We start from the raw sequence: 26,206 nt of genomic DNA on the forward strand, positions 1-26,206 counted from the left end.
CTCCCTACCCCGAGTGCTAAGCTATCCTACCGCTTCTCTTATCTACCTTGTTGCTCGAGAGGCTGCTGCTCTGCCCCTTGCCGTGTGTTGTCTACTGCTGCTGAAGGAGGAACCTGAACAGCTATTTCAAGTCTTCTCACATACGGCTAGCTCTCTCTCTCTCTCTCTCTCTCTATTATTTTTTCTTTTAATTTTGAATCTTGAACAATTGTTGGGAACTATTTTTTTTTTTCTATTATTAAAAGTCAGTCTTGTTCTTGTTTAAGTCTAAATTTTATTTTTACATTGGCTTTTATTTTTAAGTCTCTCTATTGAAGGTTTCATTAAAGTCTAAATTTTTAATTAGTTTTTTTCTTGTTTGACTTAATTATTGTCTTAAGTTTAGGGCTTGATTAATTTTTGTAGTGCTTATTAGTAAAGATAGTTTTTTTTTAGTATTTAGTAAATTGTTAAATTTTAATTTTTTCTCATCTCCATATTAAAACTGGTATCTTTATTTAGTGAACTTCAATTAGTGTTTTGCACATTTAGTGTTTATTTAGTTGAATTTTGTAGGTCTATTTCTCCTAGGTCAATTTAGGTTCCTCAAACAGTATTGCACAAACCTAGGATCTTTCTATATAATCATTAACTCAATCAAATATTTAAACAATTAAATGCAAATATTCAAGTGCTGAAATTTAAAATTCGAAAATTAAAAGCAGGCACAGGAAATGTTATCAGGGTATGGCTAATACTTCCTACGTCCCTGCCTCAGCTCGCAAGCCCAAGGATTACCACTATTACTCACTTAATGGGTGGAGCGGCACTGTTTACAACACCTTACAGGCTGGTGCACCTAATTCTCTTAACCGGGTCTGAACTACTCTAGGACTATTCATAGGGCTAGTCTCCCTCTTCTGACAACCCGTAGGGAATGCAACTAGTAATATCAAATTCATGTACAAAAAAAGGTGCTTCTAAACTAAGGGTATGATGTACAACAGTATGCTCAATACAATTACAAATAGAACTTTAGTATGATATGAATGTATAGGCCCAATGAAGTCTAAATATGACAACTCTTAAGATAAGGTCAATATTTTCAAATAATATGTGAGAGTGTGTTATGAATGAATCTTTGAGTCAAGATGTGTACATATATCAATCATAAGTTATGTCCTCAAAGATCTCAAGGGCACAAGCAAATATCTCAAAGATAATTTATCAAATAAGTATGAGAGATATTTGAATATCAAGCTTGTTTTAAAAGTATTTCACAATAGCACAAAAAAAAGCTTTTGAATACTTGCAACAATAATGCAAGACTCACAATCTCTAAAAAGTATTCCCACTGAAGACTTATGAATTAAATCACAAGGGAACTCCCAAGCTTACTTTTAATAAAATCAATATCAAACAAATACAATGAGAGTGTAAGCTAATATGAAAAATCTCAATAATACTCTTACCAAAGGATTTTAGCAAGTAGGATGAGTAAGAGAGAGATTTTTAGCTTATATGAGTATTTGGAAATTCATAGGATTTTGGCTAATGATGTTTGCTAATCTCTCGTTAATCTTTCCAAATGAACTAGTATATATAGACATTCACAAAATTATAATCGGTAAGGGACATAGGAGTCTTTTTAGAAAAATTAGTGAAGGTTAAATAAAATAAACTTGTTTTACTGCAGTTAAAAATGTTCAACCAGAGAGTTTTTAGTCGACTATATTTTAAGTTTGGTCAACTACTTCTACGAGTTCGGGCGATCGTAGCTATTTTGAACTGAAGGTTCGGTCAACTGACTCAAGGCGATTAACGAACCCTTTGAGGTTTGGTCGACCAAGGTAATTTTGAACTAATGGTTCGGTCAACTAAGTTGTTGGGGGTCAGACACGTGCCAGTTTGGTCAACTGTGAAAGATACGTTCAAAAAGATACAGTCGACCAAGCGAAGTCAGAATGTTGACTTCGACCCAGTTTAGTCGACTAAGGCATTTTACACTGCCATGGTTCGGTTGACTGAATCTGTTCACAAACCATATTTGGCCTAAATAAAGACCCAAGTTAGATCCCTATTAATGTGAGTTATTAACTTAATTGCTTGAGGGATTCCTATAGTCATTCTATGGTCTTTTTGAGCTTATGCAATCTATCATGCATGCCATGCAATTATATTACAAACGAAATTAAAAACTAAAAGCAATATAATGAAAATCTTCTTTTTCTTTCTTTTGCTGTTCAGATTCCTATGGATTATGCTAGGAGTATGTGCTCTTTAAGGTCTTTTTGGCAACCACATCACTTTCATATGTGTGTTCTGCATGATTAACTTGTTCAAGTACTTAAGCACACACATTAGTAACTTGCGGTTTATCATTATCAAAACTAGGGATCGGACTCAAAAAGTCAACAATCTCCCCCTTTTTGATGATGACAAACGCATTAGAGGAAAATGGGATTTAGCCTAAAAAGGCCCCCCTAAAAATATGCATAAATTAAATTTAAGCAATGTAGCACACGCATATTAATGAAAGAAGACAATTCAAAATATTTGCATTCAGTTTTAGCAATAAGGCACAACAACGGACATGCATGCAGCTCAGACAACTACCCCATTAAAAACATTTGCTTTAAACAAAGTCTCCCTTTTGGTCAAATAGTTTGCTCATAAAAGTTCTCCCCCTTTTGGCATCAGAAAAAGGGCTAAGAAAGAAAAAAAAAAATGGTAATGTAAAACAAACTTAGTGAAAGAGAACTCCCCCTTTGAAAAACATTTCCCCCTTTTTATCATATAATATTTTGGGCATAAAAACAATTTTAAAGTTATAGCATTGAGGCATATGAGTAAGAAAGTAAGATATGTCATATGTAAAACCGTTTCTTGCCAAATACTAAAAAATATATGTATATATATCCCCTTATGATATTGTCAAGAAATACTGGGGGAGCTTGTTGAAAAAGAAACTTTAAAGATCATGCAAGCAAGATTTTTCTAGTTTAGCATTTAAAGCATATTCATAATAATGATCAGAAAAATCAACCGCAAAGATTCTAAATATATTAGATAGTTCAAAACAAGGATCGATGGCTATATAAATGATTGTGGCAAAACAACAAATTTCAACTTAAGATTTTCAATGAAAACAACATAATCTTTCACATGTCACATTGAATTCATAACAGATCTAAGCTACAGATATTAGTGAGCATAACAAGATGGAAATTTGATTTTTGATGCTCCCCCTTTCAATTTGAGTCCTAGCTTAGATGCTATGATTTGCTTACACTCATCAAGGACAATTTCACTCATATGTTAAGAGTATAAGCACTCATTTTTGAAAAAAAAAAAAAAAAAGGCGACTATGCTAGATATTAATGAATTCATATCAAAACAATCAACTAGTATAGGTTCACTAGAGACTATAGATGCATCAGCAAGGAGGATATCAAGGCATGAAATAATACTCATAACCTAGAACAATCCATATCAATTTATAGACTTTTAAGAAATTGGATATGATGTTCAAGGTCCTTAGAAGAGCCTCAATACTTAAATAGCTAAACGTGATGCAAATGAGTATTTTATGCTCTCTCTACAACTGGAGCTCAGCTCCCCTTGAGTATATGGTGATTATGTATGGATGAAGTTTAATATTCAATTTTTTTTCACTCATCCTTTTAAAAATATTTTAACATTTATTTCAACATATTCATATTTGAACATGGTTTTAATTTAAGAAAATTTTTGTCAAAATTTCAGCAGCATGCCATCTGTAAATCAGACATTTTCCCATTAAACATGTACCTAATAGCTGATTGTTATTAGCAAATAATTCAAATAAAGCATGCAACAACCTAAATTCCACTACCAGCATGTAATTCACATTACTGCATCCGCCATGCAGGAGGCACTCTAGACTAAGCATGCAATCAGGTAGCAATCAACAGAAAAAATAATCTATCCATCAAAGAATATAAATAGGAAAGAACAAAGAATAGTTATGAGTTCAATGCAGTTCTTATGAAGGCACAAAGATATATATATATATATATATATATATATATATATCAGATAAGATCATGAGAGAATTTTAATTTAATAGTTATGAAGGATAAATACTCTCCCTCAGGAAGAAGCTATCGATACCGCAAGTAAAAGTGAATAACCCAACTATTAGAAGGATGCAAAATGGATAGTGGGTGAATGTGCAGTGCAGTCAATGAGAGAAAACAGGATAATGTATGATGTTTAGACATACGTACCAAGATAAAAAGTAAGCAAATAAAGAGATAAGAAAAACAAATTGCTTCACGATGTTCTCCCAAGGCCTATGCACCGTCTCCATCGTCAGAAGATCTTGCCTCATCTTTAGCTATGTCCATCTCACCATCGCCTTCATAGTTCAACTCATGAATTTGATCATTCAGATAGTTAAAGTGAACAACCATGACACTCTCTAGCTCTTTGTGTCTCTACTCCGAGGAGACAGCTAACTCTCTGAACTAATTCTGAAAAGCTGTATACTGAGCATGAGATGACAAGGACAACTTCCTAATGTCTTTCTGAACAGATTGCATGATCTGGAATTGAAATTCTCTAAACTTGGTGAAGGAAGAAGCAACACTTGTGATGGCAGCCATTAAATTAGTATAGGATGGCTGCGGAGGATGCGGTGACTGATCCTGTGGAATTTCTCGTTGGTTAGCTTGTCTCCTACCAAAAGTGGGCAACCACATATTTGCCTTGGTCACTATAAGCCTCAAAGTGACCAAGGCGAACATGTCTGCATTCCTCCTTCTTTTAAGCATAGTAGCATTTGATCTAGTCACTTCCATGTTCCTGAACACCTTGTTCAATATCCCTTTATATGGCATGATAATCCTTTGGCCAATAGTCCTAGAGAATATTCACTTAATCATCAAGCTCGGCAGGTCCAATTTCTTTCTAGTGAAGAGACACCACAAGACAAAATAGTCTATATAGGACACATGGACACTGGAACCAACTATAGGCAAGATATTATAAGTAATCAAATGATGAACAATCCTAACCTGTAGGTTGAAGGACCTATAATTTGGAGGATAATTAGGGTTAGCATATGGAATAGTCTTCACAATATTTGCAAAACTCTTACAATAAAATCCTATTCATTTATCTAAGCAGATACTGCATCATGACACTTAAATGCTCCCCTTTGGATATTAAGGGTTTCAATTAGGTAATCGACACCAAACCTCTGATCATTGTTCAGAACCTGGGAGTAGCATCCATTATCGTCAAGACCTAGGTTAGCATAAATTAATCTAATGAATATAGGGTAATACCCCCTAAGCTAGTAGGATTTGAATAAGTCTCAACCCTGATGCCTAAACATGTCCATTATATTTCTAAATTGCTGCTCCATAATGATTAGGTCAAGAATTTTACCTAAGATGACCTCCTTGGGACGAAAGTTCCTCACGTATCTCATTTTGGAAGCTGCTAAGAGAAACCAGTTGTCATCCACGTAACCGACTTCCTAGGCGTCGATATGTTCGTCGGGCCTTGCCATGGTGAAGATAGGTTTGGGCAAATGGCTTTTGGTAGGTAGTCTATGGGTGAACTAGGAAACAGAGAAAAACGGAGGAAGTTTCTAAATTTTGAGAATGAAAATGACGTTTCTGCGCGGTGAGTTATATATAGCCGCGAGGTTCGGTCGACTGAATGGAGGTTCGGTTGACTGAACCGCAATAAATGCTATATGAGCCAAGCCTAGTCAGTCAACCGAGGAAGCATTCGGTTGGCTGAAACTTTAGGTGACCTTTCAATTTCCACAGCTCGTTTGACTGAATGACTTTTGTTCTTAAAGGGTACGGTCAACTGAATAATGTTTGGTTTTGGATTCGTTCGGCTATGGGTAGGCTGAATAGGATTTGGTCAGTTGAATATCTTAAGTATGAAATTGGATAGTTGACTGAACTAGGTCAAAGTTAAAGGTCAAAGGTACGGTTGATTGAGTTCATTAAGGCATGCAAATATGGTCGATCAAACACAGTCAACAATTCAATTTTGACCTGATTTTTACCAATTCCCATTTTTTCTTACTATTCCTTATGGCTAATCCTTTCCTCTAAGGAAGACTAATTATCTAATTTCAATTGGATCCTTTCCTTCCTCTTGTCCTATGGGATTAGCCACTATTATTACCCACATCATTTCCTTATCTAAGCCTCTGACACTTCTTGATGGACAAGTGAGCTGAGTGCGCCATTTCATTTTTTGACATAAGCAAAATTTGAATATCTGTAAGGGAACATGTTGATTGGTTCTATTTTTGCTTGATGAGACATTTTTGGGACAATGGGTCTAATAAGATGAACCATTTCCGAAAGATTTATTTCTTTTAATTTCAAAGGGTTTAACGTGATTATTCTTTTCATTTTTAACTTTGAGCGTAACTCTAGAATAATCATTTAATACCTCCTCTAAGTAGATGATTTTCAATATCTTCTTAATATATTTCTTTTCTAAGGTAGCATGATAATATTTTAGATTTTCTAATTGTACTACCAACCTTTTACTTTCACTTTTGAAGATTGTTTTCTTCTTAGACATCCTAACTAGAAGTTTATGCATTTTAAATAAAGTACATTCTAGTTCTTTGTTCAAAGGCATGCTTTCATTTATCAATTCGACACATAATTCATCACAAGAATTATTAAAATCATCATCATATGAATCATTGCATGTAGCATTAGCAGTATAATCATAATTTTCAACAGATGATTCTATACATAATATATTCTCGTATTCTACATGAGAATCATCAAGTGCATCAATAACATAATTATCACAATATTCAATAGATGAGTCAACACATGGAGCAACATAGCACTCAACACAAGAATCATCCATCGAGCTAGAGAGAGAATCACATACCTCCCGTTCTGTTATTGTATTAACCCCGTGATTTACCACTTCTAGATCATTTGAGCTTGACACTATCAAAGTGGTTGTCTCCTTCTCTTGGGACTCTCTATATTTCTTTTCAAGCTTGTTGGCTTTTTGAGTCCAATCCCTAGTTTTGATAATGACAAACCGAAAGTTACTTATGTGTGTGTCTAGTGATTGAACATGTTATAATTTAATGCACATATAAGAGGTCTGAGATGGAAGCCAGACGGAGCTCAAAGAACACATCATTTGGCATATTCCATGAAGATGGAAGAGCAAAAGTAGAAGAAGAAGACATGTTTTTATTTGTGCATGCATTTTAATTTTTATATGTTGGAATGTAATAACCACATACATCCTACATAATATGTCTTAATGTTCAGATAGAACCGTAGACAGACCTTAGGTCGACCAACGCCAGCTTTTTAGGCTAAATTAAAAAGCGTAGGCCATATATTGACTTTAGGTCCCTACACATTCACTTAGAACAATCCCCTTTATATTACAAATCATAATTCTACAAACAGGGAAAACTATACTTAAAATATGGACCTAAATCTAAGAATGAAAGGGGTTTGGGCGGCCGAACCTAGGGTGTTGAAAACGCCTCGGTCGACCAAATGTGTAAAATTTCAAAAAGTTGACTTGGATCAGGCGATCGAATCGAAAATGAACCAAGCATTCATGGTCAACCGAACCATGAATGCTGACTTTCTGATCTACCTCAGGCGCTTAAACTTTATGTTCAAAAATACCCTAGGCGACTGAATCCCGAAGTTTGGTAGACCAAACCTTTGAATGGGTGACCGAACCTCGATTGTTTGGAAAATCGCCTTGGCTTTAGCCACCTAAACTTGTCCTCGGGCACCCAAACTTGAAAAACACCGTTTCTCTTTGTGTTTGTTCTGGCAATCGACCCTAAGGATCGGGTGACCGAATCTCTCGGGTTGCCAATAATTAACTGCGGTAATTGGGGTTAAAATTTAAATTAAACTTTTCTAAAATTTCCAATATGTCTCTAATGGTCATAATTTTTAGAAAAACTATAAATACCCTTTTCATTTATTTAATTAACAACTATGATTAACTCACAAATCCTTTGAAATTATTTTGTTAAACAAAGTTCCCCCAAACTGTTTTTAATGCAAAATATTTTCTTTGGGGAAACATGTTTTAATCTCTCCTACTCTCTTCACTCTCTATGTTTGAAAAATAATTTTTAAAACATAGCACTTATCTTTTTGGGCATTTGTTTATGATTTCTTTATTGCACAAATCCATGTTTGAGCTTAACTTCAAAATCTCCTACACTCTATTTTGAAATACAATTTTGGAGATTTCGTTTGTGGAATTGAAGATCTTTGAAGTTCATCATTGCATACTTTATTTGTTTTTCAAAGATCATATTTGTGCATAAATATTTTTGAAAACCCAAAGCCCTACATTCTCCTATATTTTATTGGAAAATATTTTTGGAGAAACTTTATCAGGGTTTAAATCTTTGAAGTATATATTATATACAACTTCTTCAAGGATTGATAATATCACTTTGAGAAAAACACCCTATCTCTACTGAGCATTATTTCATATCTTTAGAGAGTGCATGTTTTATGAGTTTAATGTGTACATTTCGTCTTGTATGTTTTAGAAGCATTTTCATGTACAAAAATTGTTCTTAAATGTATCGGTTGGGTTTAACTCGGAATTGAATTGGGGAGTCTTAGCCCCATAAGTGAGACCGATTTGGTTTAGCCCAAAAATTGAACCGGGGAGTCTCACCCCCGTAAGTGAGACCGGTTCAGTTCAGCCCGAAAATTGAATTGGGGTTTTCCTTGCCCCGTAAGGAGAGGAGGTAAACAGCTTCTGCTTTGTGCGTTTAAGTGAGCAGGTATAGTGTAATCCTTGGGGGGGGGTATGCACAAAACGAGGAAGTAGGCTAGTTTTGACGAACCTCGATAACAAATCTTGTGTCTCTCTCTCCCTATCTCATTTAAATTACTACACTTTAAATTCAGTATGTGTATGCCTATTTATTTACTACTATATTTAGTTGCATGAACACATTTATTTTGATGAAATACGCGTGTATGCATGAACCAATAGCTTAATCATTTTACATAAAAGCGTTTAATATTAAATGGGATATGATATGTGGTGGTTCAGCGAAACATTTAAATTAGCCGAAAAGTTTTTAAAACCTAATTCACCCCCCCGTCTTGGTATCGCACCAATTCCAACAAAGCTTCTCCCAGATATCCCTCGCATTTTTACACGCCATAATTTCATGAAAAATATGAGAATCTAAAGCATAATACAAAATCTTCATGAGATATGAATTCGCATGCACTAAAGTAGTATCATTTTCATTCATTTGCATACAAGTTCCTCCAACAATCACCTGCCAAGCCCTCCAATCCATTGATTTTATAAAAATGCTCATTCTAATTTTATAGTGGGTGTAGTTTACACCACAAAACAATGGAGGGCTAGTAGGTAACTGTCCCTCACTGAATGGGGATACACCAAATTGAGTCATCTCGATCTTTAGCAAAAATGTTTAAGTCAATGCCATAAGGCTTTGATATGAATTGTTAGAATTGGTGTATTCCCAAGGGAGGGGAGGGGGGTGAATTGAAAATTTAAACTTTCTCCTAGGTCAATTCAGGTTCCTCAAATATTATTGCACAAAGCTAGGGTCTTTCTATATAATCATAAACTCAATCAAATATTTAAACAATTAAATGCAAACATTCAAGTGCTGAAATTTAAAATTTGAAAATTAAAAGCAGGCAGAAGAAATGTTATCGAGGTTCGGTCAATACTGCCTATGTTCTCGCCTTAGCTCGCAAGCTTGAGGATTACCACTATTGCTCACTTAACGGGTGGAGCGGCACCGTTTACAACACCTTATAGGCTGGTGCACCTAGTTCTCTTAACCTTAGAAGCCTATAAATCGCCTGATATGGATTTGTGAGGTGCTTATCATGGTTCTGTTTACATTTCTTAAAAACATATAAATTTTCAGTCGCCTGATAAAACTCAGTCAGGCGCCTAAGAGTATAATTTCACTATTTTAAAGATTTTGTTTCTAAAAACTCTTTTAGCTTTTAGTCTTGGAATCTTTGACTTGAAATCTGAAAAATATTTTTTCCAAGGTTGTAAAAATGGGTCTATAAGTCTATAATTATTCCTAAAGAGCTTTAAAGCATCTGTATTGATTTTAAATGAAGTACTCACACAAGACGTTTTTAAGACTTAAACATTCTAAGTGTGAAGTCTTCATATAAGTCTTCCTTTGAGTTTATTTTGACTTTGAGCTTCAACATTCTTTAAGCTTTCATAAGATTTGTCTTTCTTTGATATTTTGAGCTTACTTTTGATCACTTGTTTGGAATGTAGGCTTTCAATATCACTTATAATCTCTTGATATTAAACTCTAATGCTTGATTCGTGAAACATCATTGCTTTAACCAAAACATTTTAAATTCCCTTGATTCGTTATCATCAAAATAAGATTTGTAAGCTTTGCTAGGCCAACAAACCAGCTTCGGAGAGCCATCATGAGCTTCTCAAAGATGGATGGGGAACACTTTTTTGAGACTTGGGAATGCTTCAGGGACCTACTCCGTAAATGCCCACATCATCAGGTCCCCAAGTGGAAATTAGTTCAAACTTTCTATAAAGGATTAGATGAGAGAGATAGGTTGATGGTTGATGCATCGTGTGGACTTACTTTCCTCACCAAGCATGAGAATGAGGCTTGGGTTCTTTTTGAGAATCTAGCTAAGAATTCTCAGCAGCACATGGTTGCTACTCGTATACCCCCCAATCCATCCACCTCCAAACCTAAGGGAATCTATAAGTCAGCTATAGACCATGACCTAGCACCAACCCTAAACACCATTGGCCAAAAGATAGATCAGGTCTTGTCCTTAGAACAGCACCCGTTGCTTGCACTATGTGTAGAAATGTGTGCAATCTGCTTTCATCCTCCCCACTCTTGTTATAATTATCCACTTGCGTCATCACAACCTGAGCTTGTGTAGGAAAAAGTGAAGACCACTCACAATTGGTATGGTAGGCCGTTTCATGACCCCTATTCCAACACCTACAATCTTGGGTGGAAACAACACCCCAACTTCTGCTGAAGGCTCCAAGCTCCGAGCTCTCAACCCAAAGACCTCAGCAAAGCCCTAATGCTCTACCTCTGTGACCATATCAAAATTTCCAAAATCATCATAACTCTGCCCTTAGATCTTCATCATTTCAACAGCTGCCTCCTCGTCAGCCCAATTACGATGCATTTTAGGAGACGATGCTCAAAACCCTTAAGAAAATTGAGGTTGATCGCCAAGAGGATCGGCAACTCCTTCACTCTCACTCCCAATCCATCATGAAACTAGAAGCCACCATGGGGCAACTAACTGGTACCTTGAGTCGGAGAGATGAGGGCAAATTTCCAAGTCAGCCCGTAGTGAATCCCAAGGGACAATGTGGGGTAGAATGTGAATCAGATGCTAGTCCATCGGCTTATCATGAGTAAGCCCAGGTGGTATCCATTCTTAAGAGTGATGGGATAACAAAAAATAAGGCTAAGGAGCAAATGAGCAAGGGAAAGGATGAGGAGGAGAAGAGCGAAATACCCAATGTTGATTCTTGTATCCCATCTGCTTGTAGGTTCATACATAAACCCTCTACTCCCACACTTGCAATTGGAGAAACCAAGCCTCATTATGCCCCTCATATGAAATTTCATGCTTCTCTAGTATCGCCCTATACAACTCCACATACAACCTCATTGTTTAGGAAGGAGGCTTCCACTGAGTCCATCTAGGACATATTTAAACAAGAAAATATTAACAAGCCTATCCTAAATAATATCAAGCAATCAACTGCGTATATCTAGTTCCATAAGGACTTACAGTATTACGAGTTGAGGGTGCAAATGGTTGAACTAGTATGGCAGGCTGAACACATGAGTTCAATGATACTAGGACACATCGTTCCTAAACTGAAAGACCCCGTGTTAGCTTTACCGTGATCCCAAGAGGGGGGGATGAATTGTTATTTTTAAAATCTATCCCCTAGGTATTCCTCCTAACAGCAGTATGTTCACAATCTTATGGTCAATCTAGTGCAAGTAATATCAGAAATTAAATAAAGCAATTTAATCAATTAAATAAGCACCAGATTGCAGTAAAGATAAGGATGACACACAGATATGTTATCGAGGTTCGGCCAACTGCCTACGTCCCCCCCTTGGCTAACCAGCACAAGGATTATCACAATAACTTGCTCACTTAAACTGGTGGAGCGGCACCTATACAAACCAGGTCAAATTATCACATGGATGACCTCAACCTTAACTAGGTCAATTAGCATAGGGCTGACCTCAACCTTTACACCAATCCTTACCGGACTGGATTACCACCCTCTCAGGCAACGCCTGGAATCTCTCAGATATACAAACAAAAGGTATAGTATAAGGGTGCTTTTACGTAAAGCAGATTTGTACCACAAATGCGCACAATCACAAACACCATAGATGATTTAATAATGTAAGCTCAATGTGGTCTAAGTAGTTCAACTCTCAATTATATTTTCTATCAGTGTTATATGTACGTGAGAGTGTTAACCAGCAATCTTTGTATTTCTAGATGTTCTCAATCAAGAAGCTCAATCAAAGATATCATGCAATGTTCAAATATCTCAAATATCAGAATATGTCAATCACGTGAATAGTGTATATGCTTGGTTTGCAAGATATATGTAATCTTTGTATTTCAGCAAATGATGTAGACTTGAATGGATATTGCCACAAAGATTAATATAACACACACAAATATCTTTTCACAAATATATCGATATGAATACCACAAGATATTTGAGTACGTTTGAAAATATTTTTGCAAGCAAAAAAAATACGTGTTTCCTAAGATATTGCAATGAGAATACAACAGTTAGAAGTTCAGCAAAGTGTTCTTAGGATAGGCTTATAAGAAAAGCCCCCTAAGAATACTTAGGTAATGCTCTCAAGAAAATCGATTCAAGCAATCAAAGAATGAGAAAGCAAAACCTCAAACCAATAACACTCAAATACACTTACAAATGATACTGAGATGAAGTAGGTAAGTTTGAGTGAATTTGGAGATAGTATGAGCAATAGGAAGTATTTATCTTGAGAGAGAAATTTGATTTTTGGTTTTTGCTAATAATTACTTAATTCTCCCAAATGGAGTATATATAGACATATTGAAAATTTTGACCGTTGGGGACCTATTAGGGATTGTTAAAAAAGTTTAACAATGTTTAAGACATTTTAACCCTGTTTAAAAATATTAACTGTGGTAAAAAAAATTCAAGGCAACCCGAGAGGTCCGGTCGACCAGAAATGTTTCGGTCGACCAAGTCTCATATGGTTCGGTTGACCAGGGACTTTTGAACTGAGGGCTCGGTCGACCGGGAGAGGGTGATTTCTCAATTTTCTGAGGTTTGGTCAACTAGGCCATTTTGAATTGTCTAGTTCAATCGACCAGACCGCTGGGAATTATCCCGAGGACCCTCCAGTCGACCAGCTAGTTGGAGAACAAAAGTTCTCGGTCGACCAAATGGTCAAAATGTTCACCAGGGAGGGTTTTGGTCGATCGGGGTTTTTTGAACTGAGTTGGTTTGGTTGACCGGGACCTTGGTCAATAGTTGACCCAGGTCTGGTTTGGTCGACCAGGCCATAATGAGTTGGCCGGTCGACCGAAAGTGCACCAAATGTGCATTTCGGTCTCGTCTTGACACAATCAAATCCTATTCGAGCGCCTAACAAACATATATGCAAATTTGTGTGTCCTAGGGTCAATTATGTCTAAAATTAAGGCACCTAAAAGGTCTGGTGTCGGTCGACCAAGGGTAAGTCCTAAGGTCTTTCTATGGTCAATTTTGGTTTGTATCTGGTTTGAACTCACAAAATAAACCATACATATGATGTGTGTGATTATTAAAAACCGAATATCCTAATTACTATTACAGACAAATTTCACTACAAAAATATTACAATCAAGAGTATGAATTTGTCTTCAAGCTTTGAGCTTTCACGTGCCATTAATGATTTGCTAATATGGACCTGCACATAAACTAGATGTTTATTAAATATAGGAGTATTTGTCATTATCAAAACCGGGGGTGACCTATAAGGTCAACACCCCGACTCACCCATTATTTCGTGTGTAATTGGTGGTTACACCATTGATGGGGCTTTTTTAGATTTAGGGGTGAGCGTGAACATCCTTTCGTATTCGGCTTACCAGAAACATAACCTAGGAGAATTGCAGCCCACCCCAGTCACATTATGTCTTGCTGATCGTTCCGTAAAGAAACCCTGGGGTATGGTGGAGGATGTTGTGGTTAAGGTGGAAGAGTTCCATTACCCTGTCGATTTCATCATCTTAGATATGGCACCATCCACAAATTTAATCCCTATCCTTTTAGGATGACCATTCTTGGCTACAGCTAATGCAAGCATTCAGTGCCAAATAGGGATTATGGACATCTCCTTGGGCCATAGGAAACTTTGGCTGAACAAATTTCATACGCCCCGACATGCACATCAATTCGTCCAAGCTATGGACGGAGGCCTGATTGATCAAGTTGTTGGGGAAGAGGTTCTCTCAAGTATGTGAAGGGATCCATAGGAGGAGACATCATAGCCCAAGAGTTCCCTTTCATCTAGCCTAAAGGATTCTTACGAACTACAAAGAAAAATGCATGATTTGGATCCCGATCTAGAGGCAAAGTTGGGGGTAAGCCAGCCAAGGTGTGATAAGGAGATAGAGGATGAAAATTTTTTTTTCAAATCTGGCTGAGTTTGAAATGAGTTTTAGAGTGTCTGACTGAAGATGGTAAACTTAGCGCTTCCGAGAGGCAACTCAATTAATTTTTTTTTTCCTTTTTGAGTCCATAAGTTGTATAGGGTAGATTTAGTAGGGTTTAGAGTCATTAGAGTAGGTCTTAAGATAAGTTGGGGGTGCAACTAAAGGGGCGACCTTCATACATATGGGCGACTAGGTCCAGTCCCTGAATTCTACGATAATTAAAAAATACTAAGAGGGTCGACCTGTCCATGACTAGTGCTGAGCTGGGTGGGCCTTGGTCGAGAATACCAAAAGTCGTTTAAATCCATGCTTCGCTCTCAAATCTTTATCTCCCTTTTTTTTTTCACCTCCTTTCAACATTGTCGCCTGCCCTGTTCCATCACTCTCACTAGGTCACCTGAATCCATTCCAGAATCTTACCCGCTACAATGTCTTCTCCACCTGTCCCAGAGCAAGGTTTATCTCCGAACTCCTCTCCAAACTCATACCAAGCCTCGTCCCAACCCCTTGCTTGACGACTAAGGCTTCATGCCCTACCAAGATGAGGTTTCTCATCGATAGGTCGGTCGTACCCATGGGTATAGGGTGAGTCCATATACGTCGTAAGGGCACCACACAGATGACTACGAGAAATATCAAGACGAGGTTCGGCCTCGTGACTAGGGAGTTCACCACAGTCCTTGAGAATGCCATAGGCACTAAATGAGGACTTACAAATGTGTCCGCTACACTCCGCAACACCTTCATCTGTTGAACGACCCTCATATCCCTCCACCGGGCTTCATGAGGTCTAGTTCCCCCATCCACTACCACTCCAAAAATTTTGGTCCACCATGCCATATGTTCCTCCTATAGAAATCATGGATGACCCATCAGTGCCACTCTGTGTTCTCCGACCACGATGGCTGACGTCCCAGCCTACTCCTAACTTGCTCCACATATGGCTACAATGGGATGAGCCATGAATGTGGCGCAGGCTATAGAAATATCCTCTTACTCTGATTCGGGGTTTACTTCCGACTTTGATTCCAATTAGGCTTACACCTGGTTTTTAGAATTCATTTTTTTGTTTAGCCCTGTCTATGTACTGTGCTCCTGAGGCACTCTTTTTTCTTTTTTCTTTTTCTTGTATTTTCTTTGCTATTTACCACTCACCATGTTTTTCTTGATAGTCCATCTGCTTGTACTGCTCATTTTATTTTGTACTGCCCCTTTTGATATCAATGCAATATACATGGTGCTTTTGACTACTACTTGTCTTTTGTGCTACAGTGTATTTTTGCATGCATGCTGTTTTTGGATTCTATCTATATTTGCTGCAAGTACACTTATTGTTATTATTGGCCCTATGCACTGTCCTCTCCCATGCCTAGGTTATGTCTTTCTTTCCACACTTCATTGAGGACACTGGAGTTCTAAGTTCAAGCACACTGCATGACATATTTCATGATTTCATGCACAAAAATGACAAATTTTGAAAATTTTCCCAGTGAACTTGATCTATCTAGGCCATGTCAACCTATATTATACCCTTTACATACACCTATATAATCTAGTGTTACATGCATAGGCTTTTTAGTTAAATGATTTTATTATGCTCACTAACAATGTAGTGAATTACTTGTGTAAAGTTCACATAACATGGCCGATGTACTTGTACTACTCCAGGAGGAGTGACTAGTGGTTTGTTTGGGTTAATACTGGTACTTCATGAGGCTAAAATACACTTACATGTGATTTTTAGCATTTAGGGTTCTTTAAGAGCACTGAGAGAACACCCGTGGCGACTATGACACCTTGTGAGGTACTGTTGAGCTGTTCATTCATTTCCTGTGTTGTTGACATCAAACATTGAGTTTATAAAACTCAACCTTTCCTTCTATTTGCTGGATTTTCTTTTGCCCAACTAATCTTTGTTTTTTCATTTGCTAGCCTAGAGGTGACATCCTTGAGTTTATTATACTATTAGATTGCATGCTTGTATTGAAAGCCTCCTGCATAGCGGATGCAGTTGATGTGAATTGCATTCTGGAAGGGGATATAGGTTCTCATGTGCCTTCAAATGAATTATAAATTACTTACTTGAATCTATTAGGTACAGGTTTTATGGGAAAATGTCCAATTTACAGACGACATGCTGCCGAAATTTCAATAGACTTTTCCCAACATAAAACCTTGTCCAAGATGATTACAATAAAATTAAAATAAAAATATTTTTTAAAAGATAAGTGAAAATCAATTAAATAATTAAACTTCATCCTGCCATAATCATTAGACATTTATAGGAGCTTAGCTCCATCCCTATAGAAAAGGCTCAAAGAACTCATATGCATTAATTCACTTATCAAAATATTGAGACTCTTCTAATATCCTTGAACATTATATCCTGCACTTGAAGTTCTATGATTTGATATGGAATGTTCTTGGGTTATGAACATTATTGCATGCCTTAATATATACTCTCTGATGCATCTACGGTCTATAGGGACAACTATACTAATCAAGTGACAAATGTAATTGAAGTATAGTTTATTTTGAAAAGTTGGATTGATGGCTTATAGTACTAGGGATAATGAAATAATTCTCTATCTAGTATAAGCAGCTTATTGTATCTTCAGCTTAGATATGGCTTGAACTCTTTGTGGCATGTGCTTAATTGTTAGGATTTTGTTGAATATTTTGAAATGAAAATATATTGATTTGCCACAAGTTGTTTGTGTTTGCTAGTGATCCTACATTTAAATTGTCTAAAATTTTTAGGATCTATATGGTTGTCATATTTTGGTTATCTTATGAAACTATGACTAAATGCTAAACCAGAACATTGATGCTTGCTTGTGCCTTATTTTAAAAGATCTCTTTTCAGCAAGCAACCCCTAGTACCTTTTTGCAAACATCATAAGGGGGATATATATTTATTATATATATATATATATATATATTCTAAAATTGCATAACTAGTTTGATAACTTCCTATGAAAATGCATGCAAATAGTTGGTTTGAACCAACTATTTTCTATCAACTACCAACATATCCACAACTACCAACTCCAATAGTTCAGTATAATCAAGACTTATTACTTTCAGCATCCAAAAATATAATACAATCATACAATGCACAATGAATGACAAAGTATGAAATATAGCAATTACGCACACAAACAATATAATTGGTCATTTAAATGATTTAAATGACGTGAAAACAAGGCTAGACCATAAATATACACAAACCATTGCAATTTAAGCATATCATAAAACTTGTGGAAGGTTTGAGTTTAAAGCACATGACATATGATAGCAAATAGTTGGTAGTTGTGGATATGTTGTAAATTTAAAACTCAATCAGGTCATTTATATACAGGCATTTTTGGGAAAATGCTCTATTTTCAAACGACATGCTGCCAAAATTTCTAAAAACTTTCCCAAACATATCTTGTATTCAAATGATTCATACTCAATGCCTATGCCTATGCACTTCATGTTTATCATAGCCCTTTTTGCTGTTGCCAAAAGAGAGAGAAGAGGCAAAATTGGATACCTTAGGAAAATGTTTGAACTTTTAAACACTTTACATATCCTTTATGCATAGTTTCAAAGGGAGCCTTTCTTGGTTGTACCAACTTTTGCATAAGGTATTTGTCTTCATCAAAAAGGGGAAGATTGTTGACCTTATAGGTCATATCCCATTTTGATCATGACAAATACTTTGGTATTTAATGTTTGTCAAGTTTGTGTGCAGGTTCATACTGACTGAATCATAGTGGCATGTGAAGACTTGAAGACTAAAGACCCAAAATGTTTACTTGTATTGTAATTTATATTATTCCTTATTCGGGTCTGTAATAATAATCATCCAAGGTTTGTAATAATTTGCATATCATGCATGTAGGAACTGATAAGCTTAAAACCTTAGAAAGACCTTAGGGATCACCCTTCGGTCGACCGATGCCGGATTTTTTTTTGTTGTCAAAAGACTTAGGAAAATCGTCATTATCACATATATTTTTGGGGAATCTTATGTTTTGAAATTGGGCTTAATAGGCAAAATATTGTGACTTCGGGTGACTGAACTTGGCAATGTATTTTGCCTCGGTCAACCAAATGCTCGATCAGTCAAAAATTTGACCTGACTTTGGCAAACCGAATAAAAATGAACGTATCTTCCTCGGTCAACTAAACGTCCTTCTGACTTTTTCCAACAACTCGGATGCCTGAACTCTTACATTCAAAATACCCTCGGGTGATCGAATTGACAAGTTTGGGCTACTGAACTTAGGGACAGACCACTGAATTACGGACTTTTTGGAAATCGCCTCAGTTTAGCAAACCGAACATACACTCGGGCACTCGAACATTCAAACATAACTTTTTCAACTATGTTTGTTCAGGCAACCGAACTATGGATCTAGTAGCAAAAAATGCTCGGGTTGTTTTATTTTTTACTACAGTTAAGAACAGTTAAATAGGGTTAATTTTGTTAAATGATTTTTGAACAATTTTAATAATACCCTACATGTCTTTAATGACTATAATTTGCCCTACTTCTATATATTGGGGCTCATTTGTGAAAATTAAGAAGAGATTAGTAAGATCATTAGTGAAGAATTCTCTCAAAGTCAAATAGCCTATTTTGCCTATACTACTTCAACTACTCTCATACACTCCTTCCTTTGATCAATCCGAGTATTGTGAGAGTTTCTATTGTGCTATTACTCCATTTCAAATTGCTTAATACTCTCATTATATTGCTTGCTGATTGTTATTGATTATGGAGAGTTAAGAAAGAATTTTCTCATGGATTTAATTTGATAAATCTAGTGTTGGGAAAACTAATTAGCTTGAGGATCTTAGAATTTTTATTGCGAGATTCCTTAAGTAATAATTTTTGTGTGCAAAATATTTTACAAAGCATAATTTCAAACAACTCTTGTGCTTGATACAATTTGAGAAAATATTTTTGAGTTCATTTGAATATTATTGCTGGCATCTTTGAAACACTAATATGATATTGAGATTTGATATACTTTGCTTTCAAAGATTAGCTTGTTTGAACACTCTTGTGTATACTTGAGATTATCATTGTATTGAATGAAGATTGCACATATACGCCACTGAGCTTATCATTTTTACATGTTTGGTGTGCATTGATTTATGATTTTGCTTAGTGGTACAAATATGCTTGTGTAAGAAGCATTTTTGTGTACATAAAAATTTACATTTGTTGTATTCTAGGCGTGGGCCTGAAGAGGGAGACTAGCCCTATTGAATAGTTTTGGATTGGCTTAGACCTGGTTAGGAAAGTTAGGTGCAACATCTTGGTAAGATGCAGTTGTAGGTTGACGTTAACCCCATTAATTGACCTGGTTGTAACCGGTGCTGCTCCACCCATCAAGTGAGCCATAATGGAATTCTTGTGCTGGTGAGCCAAGGCGGGGGCGTAGGCAAAGTTGGTCGAATCCCGATATCATGTGTGCACTTTACTTTTCCGTAATTTATTTTCTGCACGTGTATGCTATTATATGAATGTCGCACATGATTTAATTTCCCCATATTATCTGTGCATTTGGGTTGATGTGTATATACAAAGACCCTAGGTTGCGTAATACTACTGATTTTGATAAACCTTGGTAGGAAAAAATTTTAAATACCCAATTCACGCCTCTCTTGGGAACAACCAAAGCTAACAGAGAGAGGCATTCCACCTATTGAATGGGGAGAGTTAGTAAAATCCTCACAGTGGATTGCTTGAGGCAAGGATGTAGGCATGTTGCCGAACCTTGTAAAAAATCATGGTGTTCTTCTTTCCCCTTATTTCCTTACTTTCAAGCATATATTTATTTATTTTATCTACTATGAATGATTTAAATTCGATTTGGGAATGCTGTGAATGATCTAATTTGATTTGTTGATGTTTTGAATGTTTTAAATATCTATTGTTATCAAACGCTACTGTACCTGAAAATTTAGACTTGGTTTATTTTGCTGGGATTGCTTGATATTGACTGATTAATTATTTAAACACAAGAATAATATTTGTATGGTTAAACATCTTGTACCAATATTAATCTGCAGGAAAAATAATAAACCTTGTGGTTTGATTTTATATTTAGGATCGTTGCTTGGTATGGTTGTTCGCCGATTAGTTTCTGTGTTTATTAAAATATTTAAAGGGACATGATAATTAAGTTTTAAAATAAATCAAGCTTCCGCGTGTTAAAATTTTAAAATACCCAATTCACCCTCCTCTTGGGATTACACGTTCACTTTCAATTGGTATCAGAGCATAGGTTGCAATATATCCTAATTGGTAGTTGCACAAAGATCACAATGGCAAACCTAGGTGGATATTTAAATATTCATGACATAAGATATTTAAAGACAATATGCATTTAAGTTTGTCATTAAACCTCAGATACCAAGAGTAGAGAAAATATACATAGGAGAATACAGCGTGAAGAGTTATGCTCAGTTAATTCTCCTTCGCAATTAGTTTTTCCCAAATTAACCCAATTTTTCTAAAAATATTTCTCCCCTTTTTGGTATCAGCAAAAAGGGCTAAGGTAGGAATGTAAGCATTTAAATGCATCCTTAGATTAGAGAAACTCCCAAATTCAAACAACTAGGTAGCATGAATTTCTAAATATGATCATTCAAGTTAGTCATACAATAACCTAGTCCACTATCAGCATGCATACACAAACTCTATTATGGCCTTGCAGATAACATTCCATACAAGCATGCAATCCAGTATTCTCAATCCATATAGTCAATAATAGTTCAAAATACTAGATAATAACATCCATTGAATAAAATTAAGTAATCAATACATAATGGATAGCAATTGTATTTCTCACAAGTTATAAAATATATAAGTGTAAGACACAATAAGATTGTGAGGAAGCTTAATTTTCAAAGTCGTAGTGATTTTTAAGTTAAGTTGCTCCCCCTCAGTTTCGCACTTCAATATATCTCTAGGAAACTTCTTGAGTGTGGATTAATCCTAACTCACATCTAATCTGTATGAATCTGTCCTCTTGAAGAGGTTTTATGAATATATTGGTCCATTGCTCATCAGTGAATACAAACTTAAGTGCCACATCCTCGTTTTGCACATGGTCACAAATAACATGATGCCTAATTTCTATTTCCTTAGTTTGTGAATGTGATATGAGGTTCTTTGAGATATTTATTGCACTAGTATTATCACATTTTATAGGAACCGTATCATAATGCAATCCATAGTCCATGAGTTGTTGCTTCATATAGAGCGTTTGAGCACAACAACTCTTAACCGCTATGTATTCAATCTCGATTGTGGACAGTGCAACTGAGTTCTGTTTCTTGGAAAACCAAGAAGCTAGAGATTTTCCTAAATAATGACAAGTGTCGCTCGTGCTCTTTTGATCTACTTCACTATCGGCAAAGTTAGCATCAGAATAACTGACAATCTCAAATAAGGTATGCTTAGGATACCATAATCCTAATTCAATAGTTCCAATAAGGTATCTAATTATCATCTTGACTGCTAATAAGTGAGACTCTTTAGGTGCAACCTGAAATCTAGCACACATACAAATGCTAAACAAAATATCAGGTCTACTCACTGTCACATATAACAGGCTACCAATTATGCCACGGTAGAGCTTAACATCTACCGGTATACCTTGCTTATCTTTGTCTAATTTTGTGGAAGAGCTCATAAGTGTTCCTAAAATTTTGCCATCTTCCATCTTAAATTTCTTGAGTAGGTCTCTAACATATTTTGATTGGCATATAAAAGTTCCATATTTAGCCTATTTAATTTGAAGTCCTATGAAGAAGTTAAGTTCGCCCATCATGCTCATTTCGAATTCATTTTGCATGCATTTGGCAAACTCATTACACAACTCATCATTTGAAGCTCCAAAAATGATGTCTTCTACATGTATTTGTACTAGGAGCATATGATCATTTTTAGCCTTTATAAAGAGTGTTGTGTTTATCTTCCCTCTAGCAAACCCATTATCAAGTAGAAAACCACTAAGCCTCTTGTACTAAGCTCTAGGAGCTTGTTTCAATCCATGCAAGGCTTTTGTCAATTGATAAACATGATTAGGGAATTTGTGGTTTTCAAATCCTAGAGGTTGTTCCACATATACCTCCTTACTGATGTAGCCATTTAGAAATGCTCTTTTAACATCCATCTGATATAATTTGAAGTTATTAAAAGAAGAATATGCAAGTAACATTTGAATGGCTTCCATTTCAGCTACAGGAGCATATGCTTCCTCAAAATCTATACCATCCTCCTCGTTATACCCTTGGGCTACTATTTTGGCTTTGTTTCTAATTACTATTTCATGTTCATCCTTCTTGTTCCTATAGACCTATTTAGTTCAATTAATAGTACAATCATCGGGTCTAGGAACTAAGGTCCAAACTTTGTTTCTCTCAAATTGATTAAGTTCTTCCTGCATGGACATTACCCATGATTCATCCTCAATGGCCTCATTGACATTCTTAGGCTCTTCCTGAGACAAGATGGCTACACAAGTTTCTAAGAGAAGATCGGGTAGCTACACCTCGAGATGGTTCACCTATGATTTGATCTTTGGGGTGTCTCCTCATAAATTTCCATTCTTTAGGTAGTTCATGTACCTCACTCTCTACTTGATTATTCTCAGTAGATGTTTCTTTAATTTTTATGCTCTCATCTTCATTATTTTCAATGGATAATTTTTCTTAACCTTTCCTAATCTCAAGATCTTCTTCATCAATTTTCTTAGAAAAGAGATTTGACTCATCAAATACTACATGGATTGACTCTATAACAACCAATGTTCTTTTGTTAAACACCCCGTAGGCTTTTCTATTTAAGGAATAACCTAGAAATATTCCCTCATTGGATTTTGCATCAAATTTCCCTAGGCCATCTTTATCTTTAAGCACATAACATTTACAACCAAAGACATGGAAATAGGAAATATTAGGTCTATGGCCATTCCATAACTCGTAGAGGGTTTTGTTGACAGTGAGCCTGATTAAAACTATGTTTATTACATAGCAAGCAGTGCTCACTGCTTTAGTCCCGAAATATTTGGGTAAGTTATGTTCATTAAGCATTGTTCTACCCATTTCTTGTAAAGACCTATTCTTTCTCTCAAGTACACCGTTCTGTTGTGGGGTCCTAGGTGTAGAGAAATTGTGAGATAGACCATGTCAATTAGAGAAATCCTCCATATCTTTATTTTTAAATTCTCTACCCCTATGACTTTGGATGTGTGTTTTTTATAACCTTTTTTGTCTGAATTTTCCTACAAAGTTTGGTAATTTGTTCACATGTTTCATCTTTATGTGCAAGAAATAATACCCATGTGAATCTAGAATAATCATCAACAATTACAAAGGCATATGATTTACCTCTTAGATTCTGAATTTGATTAGGACCAAATAAATCTAGGTGCAACATTTGAAGTGGCCTAGTAGTGGAGATGATTTTCTTTTTCTTAAAACCAGAATTAGTTTGCTTACCTAATTGACATGCATCACAAATTTTATATTTCACAAATTGTGTCTTTGGAAAGCCTTTGACTAATTCACTTTTGCCTAGCTTTGACAATAAATCCAAGCTAACGTGTCCTAATCTCCTATGCCAAAGCCAACTAGCCTCATTTATAGCAGCAAAACATTTCACATGTTGAGAGGCAAAGTTATCAAAACTAGGAGTATAAACTTTTTCATTTCATTCAGCAAAAAACAGTGTTTTGTTCTCAGATATGTTCTCTACAATGTATTTATCATGTTCAAAGGACACCCTATAACCTCTATCACATAACTAACTTATGCCCAACAGATTATGCTTTAAACCATCAACTAGTAAAACATTATCTATTACTAGAGAGGGTTCCTTACCGAGTTTACCTACCCCGATGATCTTGCCTTTTACATTGTCCCCAAAGGTCATGAATCCTCCATCCTTTGATGTGATGGACGCGAACTTGGGCTTATCGCCTATCATGTGTCTTGAGCATCTGCTGTCCATATACCATTTGTCTTTAGAGGAGGCAACATCGAGTACACCTACAATAAGCATTCAAGTCACTACTATTGGTACCCAAATTCTCTTGGGTCCATAGGGGTTAATGCCTGAATCTCCTTTAACCCTCCACACCTTCTTAATTTTAACATCTATGTTCTTAAATGGACAATCAAATTTTGTATGGTCTTTTCTTTTACATTTGAAACAAGTGACATGCCTATAGGAGTCTTTATATGGAGTAAATGATTTTGATTCTTTTAAGAAATATCCCATATAAAGATTTTTTTGCCTCCTATTCTCTTTTCCATTAAATCCAAGGTCTTCTTTGTCCCGAGAATTTCTTTGAGCCCCAAGGAGTTTTTCAAAGTTGTTTTGGCCCTTTATGAATTTATAAATTATTTTAGAGTTATCCTCCAATTTTCTCTCAAGACTAGCAATTTTCAAATCTTTTTCTTTCATTAAAGAGGAACAAGATTTCTTTTCTTTTTCAAGCGCATTTGAAAAATCATTATATTTTATTTTCAAATCATCATTTTTCCTAGTCATTTTATCAAGCAATTTATGAACACAAATATATTCAAGCCGTAGTTCTTTATATGTAGGTATTCTATCAATATCAGAATCATCACTAGAATAGTAAGACAATAAAGAGCAAGATGAATATACCTCTTGATCACCGTGTGCCATCAAACACAAGTTTGCAACTTCAGTGTTGCTGGACTCGGTGTTTGAATTGCTAGTACTATGTCTATCCCAAGATGTGCCGACTTTCATTGCCTCCGTTTTTTTTTCCGAGTCTTTCTCTAGTAGTGGAGTGACTCACTCTAAGATGAGCAGTGCAAAGGCTATATCAAGTTTAGGAGTTCTGTCGGGTAATAATTAGCCCAAAAAGTCAGATCGTCTCCTCAAGGAATGCAAGTTAATTTCAAACTCGCTTTAAAACAAAAAGGTGAAAAAAAAAATTTACTTAACATAGCTTAGATTCGTATTTTTTGGTTATTGAGAGTCTGTGACGAAATTAAAACAACACAAAAATTAAACTATGAACATAACATGCATAAAGTAAATGACAAGAAAAGAATAATCGTAAATAAATGACAGAAAGTAACTGACAAAAATAACCAAAGCTTTAAAATATTCAAATAGTGAATCAAAATGAGGGCTTCATTAATCTAATGAGAATCCTTCAAAAATAAAATAACTCAACACAATGATAAATTAAATGAAAATAAATCCCAACAATAAAATCAACAATGGTTTGAATAAAAATAAACTAAACTCAAACAAAAGCTTAAATAAAAAATAATTAAACTCAAACCAATAAAAAGTTCCAACAAGATATTAAAATTGACATTGAAGTAAAACAAGACAATTAAATAAAAACAAGGGAGAGGGAGGGAGGGAGGGA

The 26,206-nt window shown here is 35.7% G+C and overlaps 1 non-coding gene across 1 annotated transcript; it reads right to left on the reverse strand.

Moving 5' to 3' along the window:
* Nucleotides 1-10,461: 10,461 nt before the first annotated feature.
* On the reverse strand, nucleotides 10,462-10,567 carry LOC131147027 (small nucleolar RNA R71). The gene has a single exon (XR_009134558.1). It is a non-coding gene; the product is annotated as a small nucleolar RNA R71 (small nucleolar RNA).
* Between the last annotated feature and the right edge of the window lie 15,639 nt (nucleotides 10,568-26,206).

Source organism: Malania oleifera, chromosome 13 (genome assembly GCF_029873635.1).
Source record: "Malania oleifera isolate guangnan ecotype guangnan chromosome 13, ASM2987363v1, whole genome shotgun sequence".
In the NCBI taxonomy this organism is placed as follows: domain Eukaryota; kingdom Viridiplantae; phylum Streptophyta; class Magnoliopsida; order Santalales; family Ximeniaceae; genus Malania; species Malania oleifera.